General features: G+C 47.8%; 1 long non-coding RNA gene across 1 annotated transcript; it reads left to right on the plus strand.

Annotated features, from left to right (window-relative positions):
* The first annotated feature begins 7,806 nt into the window (after positions 1–7,806).
* On the plus strand, positions 7,807–9,086 carry LOC103677464. Its single transcript, XR_572409.2, has 2 exons — positions 7,807–8,212; positions 8,896–9,086. It is a non-coding gene; the product is annotated as an uncharacterized LOC103677464 (long non-coding RNA).
* Positions 9,087–9,653: the final 567 nt, after the last annotated feature.

The following is a 9,653-nucleotide window of genomic DNA, read 5'->3' on the forward strand; positions in this document are numbered from 1 at the left end:
TTTTTTTGGTGGTTAAACAATTTTATTCTCTGGAGAACGCTGGGAGCAGAGGCTGGAAGCCAGCTAGGGCTGCAAGGCAAGGCGGGCCCTCACTCCTGGCTTTGGCAGGTGGGTGTAGATGCTGCCGCTGGCCAGGGCGAGGGGGAGGCCACCAGGCAGGGCAGAGCAGTAAGCGGAGCTGCCCCGGCAGGCACCTAGCCAGGATCTCCTGGGCATGAGTCACAGTGTGACCAATATCACTCTGAGTCTGTGAGTCAGGTAAGGCAGACATTCAGTTCAAGTAAAGGAATATGTATTGACGGTCCTCTGTGTGCCAGGAAATGTGTTCAAACGCGCACACGGAAGAAGGGCCCTGCCTTTAAGGAGCCCACGTAGTCTATCTGCCCCAGGTGAGGAGACTGCTGCTTAGTGAGGCTGGGTTTTGTGAATGACATCACATGAGAAGAGGCGTAGCTGGGGCAGGAAGCCAGGTCTGATTTCTAGCCCAGAGAACGGGCGTGAGGCTACAGCTGGATCAGCTCATCCACCATTTTCATGGCTCCGGAAGGGCGGCTATAGAACTTCTCTTGCAAATAAACACAGGTTGGGCACACCTGCCAGTGGGGAGTTAGCTCTAATCGGTAGCCTGAGTATCTCATGTTGAAGTTAACACTTATTTCCTCTTGTTCTATTTAATTGAAAAACACACGGTCCCTGCCCTTTTTCACTTCTGGTCGGTGACAGAAGTTCCTCATTCAACACTTTGCACAACACATAAATACGGCACCCTTGGGGCAGGAGGAGAGGCAGACGAGGGGCAAGCAGAGCGACTCACCCGAGCTCTCTGGGACAGTCAGGGCGCAAGAGCCAAGCATGTTCCAGTGGCAAGGTTTGCAAAGCTTGCACTTTCTGCATCTGGACGTGAAGGCCCCATTTCTCTCCTAGGCCTTGGTGAAAACTTCATTTTTCAAAGGCCTTGCTTTCTCCTTAACCATCATATTAACTTTTATCTGATTATTTTAATGGGCTTGGGAATGGACATCTATTTTAACTTGGTGCCAATTCTGTCACATCTCTGAAATCATTTTACGTCCCTTCCTGAAGGCCAGAATTGTACAGCCAGTAAAAAATTAAGTAAGTATGGAGACCAGTGGGCTGAATGGTGGCCCCCAGAAGATCAGGCTCTGACCCCTGGAATCTGTAAATGTTACCTTATTTGGAAAAAAATAAATGGGCTTTGAAGATGTGACTAAGTTAAGAACCTTGAGATGGGGAAATGACCCTGCATTATCTGGTTGGGCCCCTAATGCTGTCAACAGTGTCCTTGTAAGAGAGAGGCAGCGGGAGCTCACACACACAGAAGAGAAGGTGATGTGGAGACAGGGGCAGAGATCGGAAGGATGTGGCCAGAAGCGAAAGAATGCTGGCAGCCACCAGAAGCCGGAAGAGGCAAGGGATGGACCCCCTTCTAGAGCCTCCAGAGGGAGAACGTCCTGACGACATCTTGATTTCTGCCCAGTCAGACTGAGGTTGAACTTCTGCCTCCAGAACCATGCGAGAATATAGATGTCTGTTGCCTGAAGCCACCAAGGTCGTGTTACAGCAGCCATAACTCATATGGGGACAAAAACATTCTGGCCTCTATTGTTGGAGCAGTCTGGCAAAGCCTATGGCTCCTTTCTCAGCAAAATGGTTTCAGATGATACCATAAAATACGTAAGACCACGCAGAAAGGCAAATATATTGAACTACAGTTGTTAGAACATAAGAAAACAACTCCATCTGGCCTTGAGTCTGCTAATCAAAATGACACATTTCAGGTACAGGCAAGTTAGAGCTCATTTTATTTATTTTTAAAGATTTTATTTATTTATTTGACACAGAGAGAGAGAGAGAGAGCATGTGAGCACTAGCGGGGGAGCAGCCTAGAGGGAGAAGCAGGCTCCCCACTGAGCAGGAGTCCGATGTGGGACTCGATCCCAGGACCCTGAGATCATGGCCTGAGCCAAAGGCAGACGCTTAACCGACTGAGCCACCCAGGAGCCCTGGAGCTAAAGCTGATTTTATTTTTAAGAAACATTAATGTGAAGGCCACTGTTGTAGGGCCGGCTGGAGTCACACACTGTGTTGTGCTGTGGTCTGCCGTAAAGAAGGTTGAGAACAGGCGGGATCTCCTGTGGGGTCTAATACCTGCTATTGTTTTGAAGTGGTGATCAAAGTCAAGTGTTCCAAGATACGGGCAGTAACTGCGGGGGCATCATGGAAATAGCTGGTGTTCTCTGAGACCGAGCGTCAGGAATCGCCAGTGCTCTGTGGTTTGCTGCCTACATCCCCCTGTCGAAGTAGATACCAAATGTCAGATGGTGAACGTCGGGCGCAGGACGCCTGGCTCAGAGAAAGAAGAAGCAGGATCGCCCGCTTGAGTGGCCGCCGTGTGGAGTCAGGGCTGCAGGGAGGCCGAGGAGGGCCAGGCAGGCGCTTGGCCTGGCCTGCGTGGGAGCTGGGGCCCCCCAGGAGGCCCCCTGACAGGCAGCAGCTCACAGGAGCTGCTTGGGGATCAAGCAGGCACGACAAATTGGACAGGGTGCCAGGTGGACTATGAAATATGACGGATTAACAGCCGAGGCTGGTGGTATGACCTGCCTTCAGACACTTCATTTAGAAGTTATCATATTGCTGGATGCTTCCTATAATTTGCGATGATGCTGATTGTGATAAATCGTGAGTTTCTGGCAAACTCCCCCAGCCCGCTCCAGTGGCTGAGCAGAGAAAATGTGTGATTCTGTGGGAACATTCATGCCACGAACGAGAGCCGGGAGCTGCCTGTAAACAGAATGCTCAGGCCGTGAACAAAGTAATTAAATCAAGCTAATTAAATCACAATAAAAATAATTTTAATTTAATTAATTTCTCTGCACTGATTGAACATTATGTTGCAACCATGAGGCTTCCTGAGCACTAATAGAATTTAGGGGCTGGGACACTGAAGTTGTGGTCACTGGTGTGGTACGTGGGTTATTGTTAAGGGAATGAAATTAAATACGTTGAATGAGATGCTGAAATGTTGACTGAGCCACAAATAGAAAATGGTTTTGGAATTAAGATAATGAGGTCTTTTCCTTTCCCAGTTAGGCTTCTGTATTAACTGGGGCAATAAATGTCAAATTTGGTCATAATTTAAAAGGTCTAGATAATGTAGATGGTGCACAATTGCTTCATTGTGTGGGGAGTTGGTGGGAAACCTTAGGCCAATATCCCAGTAGTGAGCAGAATTACTGGGGATACTTACCTGTTGTCAGTCCTACCCCAAAGTCTGCAGTACCTGATAAAGACCCTAGAAGCTCTAGAACTGGAATCTTGTGAGGTCCTCAGTCAAGGAGTTAAACAAGTGGCAGTGGGTTTTTAATAGCAGCATGACAGACCTAGGTGAGGGATATAGAAGGACTTTTTATCTGGGACAGTTACTAACCAATAACCATTTACTTCTCCTTCTTCTTCTCCTTTTTTGTTTTTTAAACAGTTACTTTTTTTTTTTTAAGAGGAGGGGACGTGGGGGAGGAGAGGGCAGAGAGGGAGGGAGAGCGAGACTCTTAAGCAGCCTCCACGCCCAGGGCTGAGCCTGACGTGTGGCTCGATCTCACGACCCTGAGATCATAACCTGAGCCGAAACCAAGAGTTGGATGCTTCACTGACTGAGCGACCCAGGCACCCCTTAACCAGTTACTTCTTAAAAATGTGACCATGCCTCCCCCTGTGCCCATCCCTTATCCCCAGAGAGCCTTACACGAGCCGGTGCTCAAATATTTATTATTAAATTGAATTACTGAGTTCTCAGGGAATTTCTTCCCTTAGCCCTTGGAAATGAGGACGAATGCTCTTCTTGCAGTGCTGTTTAGAACTGTTCCGTTTCTAAGCAGGAGGATACTCACACGAGACGACCTCTCAAGGTCACCTCCCCGAGACTAATTTTGTCATGTAAGCAACACTGGAATTCTGAGTGTGTTAGCAGCCGCTCACGTAATTACCAACTGTGATTTTACAGGAGCCTGTGCTTTGGATCCCAATATTATTTATCATGCACGTTATTTTAATTAATATTTTGTGTGTGTGCCAACATTTGAACCAGACCTCATTATGACTAGTCGGGGCACTGCTTTGTTTGTTGAGTGCGATTGTTTTCCGGGATGCAGCTGGTTTCCTTCCCCGGCAGCCAGGCAGGGCGAAGAGACCCAGGGGCCAGGGTTTGCGAAAGGCTCTGCTGCCGCAAATACGTGCGGTGATCCTCGGTCCTAGATGGCTCACCAGCCAGGAGCTGTTCCTCCATCCAAAGGAGGGGGGATGCGGGGAGGCCCCTCGGGAGGGCTCTACACACTGCACAAGGTTCCCCAGAGAGAGGGAAGCAGGAACAGTGTGCGTGGTGTCTGAGTGCTGCACACCAGCCCTAGGAACAAGGGGTGTCCGTGTGCCTTTGAAGAGTGAATTGGCACCTTTTCTGTTGTCTGTTGTTTCATAATTGTGCAAACAGTGTGAAATCCAGGCTAGCACAATGCCCATGAGCTCCAGCTGGTCGCTGCGCTCAGCGCGCACAATAACCACAGACCCCCTGTTCCCCCCACCGTGCTCTGTGAGAGGGACGTGTGGGCAGGTGCTCTTCTTCCTGGCAGAGCTGCCCCCGAGGTTAGAACAAGACATTTTCCAGGAGGAGACTTTTGTTGCTCTGGAAAGAACTTCTAGCTTAACCTGCATGCCAGCTATTTCTTTCCCAGCTCCTTGACGTCAGCTGCACCTGTGTTCTGATCCCCCACCCCACCCCGAAACACTTCCTGGGTGCCTCCCTTCCTTGCAGGTGCAGACATCTATCCTCAGTGGCATGAACACATAGAATCCTCATGTCTCTAGAGCATCTTGCCCTTCCTGGCACCTCCTTTTAGAAAGATGCTACGCACGCCCCCCCCAAAATGAGGCTTCACATCTCAGTATTTGCTAATGAGAATTAAAACCCTAAAACTGGTTTTAACCCCTTTCCCTTACTCTCAGACTCCTAAGCCTAGTTCTACTCATATCATTCTTTATTATACTTCAAATCATATTATCTAACCTTCAGTCAAGGGCAGATGTGTTTCCAGACCTGTGCCAAGCACCTTACCTGCCTCGTGGCATTTCGTTGTCACCGAAACTCTACGAGGCAGGTGCTATTCTCCTTTCTTTGTTGTGGATGACGGAATGGTGGCTCTCACACATGAGCTTACCCCATGTCACAGCTTGTAAGTGGCCAAGCTGCTACTAAAATCAATGTCCTGGGATGCCTGGGTGGCTCAGTCAGTTAAGCATCTGCCTTCAGCTCGGGTCATGATCTCTGGGGTCTGAGATCAAGTCCCCTGCTGAGCAGGGAGCCTGCTTCTTCCTCTCCCTCTACCCCTTCCCCCCCTGCTCGTGCTCTCTCTCTCAAATAAATAAATAAAATCTTAAAAAAAAAATCAAGGTCCTTCTCTTTCTGCAATCCCTCCTCCTGACCATTGTACTCCCCCCAAAACGAATCAACCATTGAGATCTCTTTTGTAAATGTTCTGCCCTCTCTTTCCTGACTCGGGGCTATCCAGGAGCACACGTATTGCTGGTCTGAGCCCAAGCTCCGAAATCTTCTTCCTAATCCTCTTTGCCAGCCTGGAAAGCCATTTTACAGAAGGGAGATTTTGGACCAGCTAAGAATGTTAGGACAATTTTTTTTTTCTCTGATAAAGTAAATTAACTACACACTGTGCGTCTCTATCAGTCCAAGGATTCTGTCACAGGAGGAAATCTCTTTAAAGGGTTTGAGTCGGACGTCTTGAACGCTGGCCTTTCAAGCAGCTCTGAGGTTCAGGTCCTGTGCCCGCAGGTGGTGCTCAGCTTTGTGGGGACCCCGCTTGTCAGCTCTCAAGGCGGTGCCAGCCACAGCCGTGGGCCCCCTGGCACAGCTCAACGTACCTGACTGCAGAATTTCCCCTTGATCCCCTTCTCTCTTCTCCTCTGCTTATGCTCCGTGTTTCTCTTTTTCTCTCCAAATGGACTTTTCCAGTTCTCCTCTCCATTCCTCTGTCTGCCCTTCCCTTGCCTGTCATCTCGACTGGGCACTGGGCTCCCCACAACATTGTTCGGGTGGCCTGTGCCTGTTTCATCATTCTAGGCTGAAAACTAATAATAACAGAAAATGCAAGAAGAGAAAATATTTACTAGTTCTGACACGGCTTGCATTAATGAAATTATGTTTGGGGGCATTTCGATTGAACTGGTGTAATTGCAGGTTGCAAAGTCTAATAGTCGCTCATGCGGGGATATCATTTTGTGTTATTTTGCTTTCAGGTTTTTGTTAATCCAGTGGGTTTGGTGGAATCAGAGGGCTGCTATGAAGAAAAAAATTAAAAAAAGCCTGAGCAACCTGCTGGCGGGAGAACAGCCTTGTCAAACTAGCAGGTAGCTGCACGTTTAGCCTTTATCCCGCATACAATGAGGGCAATCACCGGGGCCTGTAGAAAGAGTATTGAACTGTCCACACAGGACATTTTTGTTGAAAGTAGTTCTTTTGATTTCATCTTCCCAGCCTAATGTAATAAAAACAGACATTATGGAACACATTCATCTCAGTTTGATAGGGACCATCATGAATACCCAGCAACGCGGGCAGTCAGAAAGGTTATCCAACTGCCGGAAGTGACTTGGAAGATGATTGGTGGTCCAAAGGTTGTGAGCACCTCACCCTAGATGGGGGGGCGGGGTGGCCAGCCGTCCTGGGAGCAGACCAACGTGTGGATGGAGTAGAAGCATGCTGTTGCTACTGGGAGAATATTTAACTTCTCAGACGTTGTCACTTGTAGCCACGAGCCCGTTTTCTCCAATTAGCCAAACCTTGTGGGGTTATCTCAAAGGAAGAAGAAAGGAAAACAGAGGAAAGAAGTCTTGAACTTATTTTGGCTGATCAGATGGCCATTTCTATGGAAACAGAAACAGAGGCAGGAACCAGCCATGGTCAGAGGCCTGGTTCCTGTCAGCTGCTCTCCCTTTCCACAGTTCCGAATTCCATTCTCTGATTCTGGGACTTGATGACCTCAGTGGGGACCAGCTACAAAGAAAAAAGCTTCATATAACTTGAGAATTCAGAAGTTTTCCTCCAAACAAAAAGCTCACAGAAGTTAGGCCGACTGGCATTTGGGAGGATTCAAACTTACTACACTTTCTACTTTCTTTAACTACTTGCTGCATTCCGGGTTTGCTGTAACATGGTAAATGTCACTCCCAATATGTGTGCGGTTGCCCGGGTGCTATTTTCCGCGCACTCGCTAACGTGCGTGGAAAGGAATTGCTTCTTCTCCACCAATTATACTCTGCCATGAGTTTATAGGTAACCTTTTGCTGGGTTTTAGACCAAAAACAGGTGAGTAATTGCAGAATGAATATGAAACATAGTATATAAATATAATTCCTGAAACTGAATAAAAGCCCGATATTTCTTTCAGGTTCGAAAGGCTTACGCCTTATTGTTCTAATAATTACTGTTGGAATCATTGTATTTTATACCGTGTTCATTTGCTCACACATTCATTCAGCAAATGCCATTAAGCACCTACTGTGTGCTGAAATTCAGGTGTTGGATTCTGGGAGTTCAGAGACAAAAGACAAAGTCCCTGCTCTCAGGCAAATTATAGGCTAAAAGACGACGTAGATGGTTCCAATACAGTGTAAGAAGCACCTTGATAGGGAGACACCCGGGATACAGTAGGACCCGAGGGGGGAGCCATAGCAGCTGTGTGCGTGTGTGTGTATGTGTGTGTGTGTGTGCCCGTATGCATAAGCATGCGTGTGTGTGTACACACAGGCTACATGCTCATGGGTGTTTTGAAGAGCATAGTTTAAAAATAGGCTTCCTGGTGGAGATGATGTCTAAAATAAATGTTGGAAGATAAACAGTAGTTAGACAATGACAGGGAAAGAAGTTACATTCTCGATAAGAGGAATGACAAGAGTAAATGGCATTCCAAAAATGATAAGTTACTTTGTTAATGAGAGCCGTGGTTACTTGGGGTCCAGGTGATGGATGAGTCTGGAGAAACTGGCAGTGCTCTTGTGTTTCATGCCAATGGGTTTATTTGTTGAAGGAAGGAGGGAAGGAGAGGAGGAAGAAGTGGCAACAGGGAGAATTGAGAACCAAGAAAGGACCTGAGATTTCTTTTCTCCTTGTGTCTGGTGATTTTCGTAAGTATGTGATGTCTTTTGCTATTTATTGTCTGAACTCAGTTTAATCATTTATGAAAGAAGAGCTATTCCTCTTTCCTAGGGAAGCTGTAAGGGTTGCATGAGATGGTGCTGTAAGATGCGTAACACAGCCCTTGGCACATTACAAATGATCAGTAAACGGCCGTCGTTATTCTTATGTGGATGAGCGTGGAGGGTGGACTGCAAGGGCGAGACCTGGGGCAGTACCATGGCTGGAATGATTTGCCAGTGAGAGCTGATGCTGGTCTGAGACAGGGTGGAGAGATAGCAACTGATGGGACAGATATGGGGGAGGCAGAATGCGCAGGGCCGGTGAGGGATGATGTGCAGGGGTGAGGGAGAAGAGATCAAGAACAACTTCTAGGTTTCTGGCTGGGTGTTTGGTGGGCCTTCCACTGAGATGGACACAGAGGAAGCCGAAAGCCGTGTCTACAAAGTGCAAGACCATGCAACACCCAAACCCAAAGCAGTCCTTGGTCTGTATAACTTGTTTTCAAAACTGGACTCAAATTGGGAGCATGTGAAGCCATGGGGGGCATGGGTGGGTGGGATGCAGAGCCATCTTGGTGAGGTGGGGGTTCAGAGCAATTCCTGCCAGATGAACCTTTCTCAGTGCCATGTGACCACCTGTACCTCCTCCTCCTCATGTGACCTGCTTCTCTCCAGTGCCTTGACCACCTGCCGTCCTACCAGCCAGACGTCTGGAACCTTGTCACATGACCGTGATGCTGGCGACCTCTGACCCTCCCCACACCAGACCCGGTGTCATGACGTCTAAACCTGCTGCTGGGAGAAAAACAAGCATTATGAATCCTGTTTCTTTGTGTTCTGACCAAAGTAATAAAATATATTCCCAATACGAATACTGCAATTTAAATTTATTATCTTTGTGCTTTACAGTATCCATGGCAGTAAAATCCAATCCCAAGAGTATCATTACAATTTCCAACTACTTAAGGAATTATTTTTGTTTATGCTTTAAAGCCACAGCAATAAAATTTAAGACCAACAATAATACTACAACTTTGTATGCCCTTAAAACTTGCCATAAATGATAATTGTGAGGAGAACGTCAGTAAACATGTAAATGTTTTTCCAGGAGAAAGCAGCCTTTTTGGTTTGTCTCATGGTCAGGCCCAGCCTCTTCATGGAGCATGGAGAAGCATGCTCTTTTCCAAGTAGTCAACAAGTCCTGGGGGTCCTGTCTCCTAAGCGTCCGTTGAATGGGCCCATTCCCCTCTGTCCATGCAGCCCCCAAGGCCATGTACCATCGCGGTCATCTGGGGGCCGCCCTCCTGCCTGGGTAACCAACACAGCCTCTCACCTCCTCTCTCCTGCCCTCATTCAGTGCTCCACAGAGCAGCCAGGATGATGTTTTCAAAACACAAATCTTGCCAGCTCCCAAGAAGACATGGGGGATGGAA

This window comes from Ursus maritimus, unplaced genomic scaffold (genome assembly GCF_017311325.1).
Source record: "Ursus maritimus isolate PB19 unplaced genomic scaffold, ASM1731132v1 scaffold_9, whole genome shotgun sequence".
Taxonomy (NCBI): domain Eukaryota; kingdom Metazoa; phylum Chordata; class Mammalia; order Carnivora; family Ursidae; genus Ursus; species Ursus maritimus.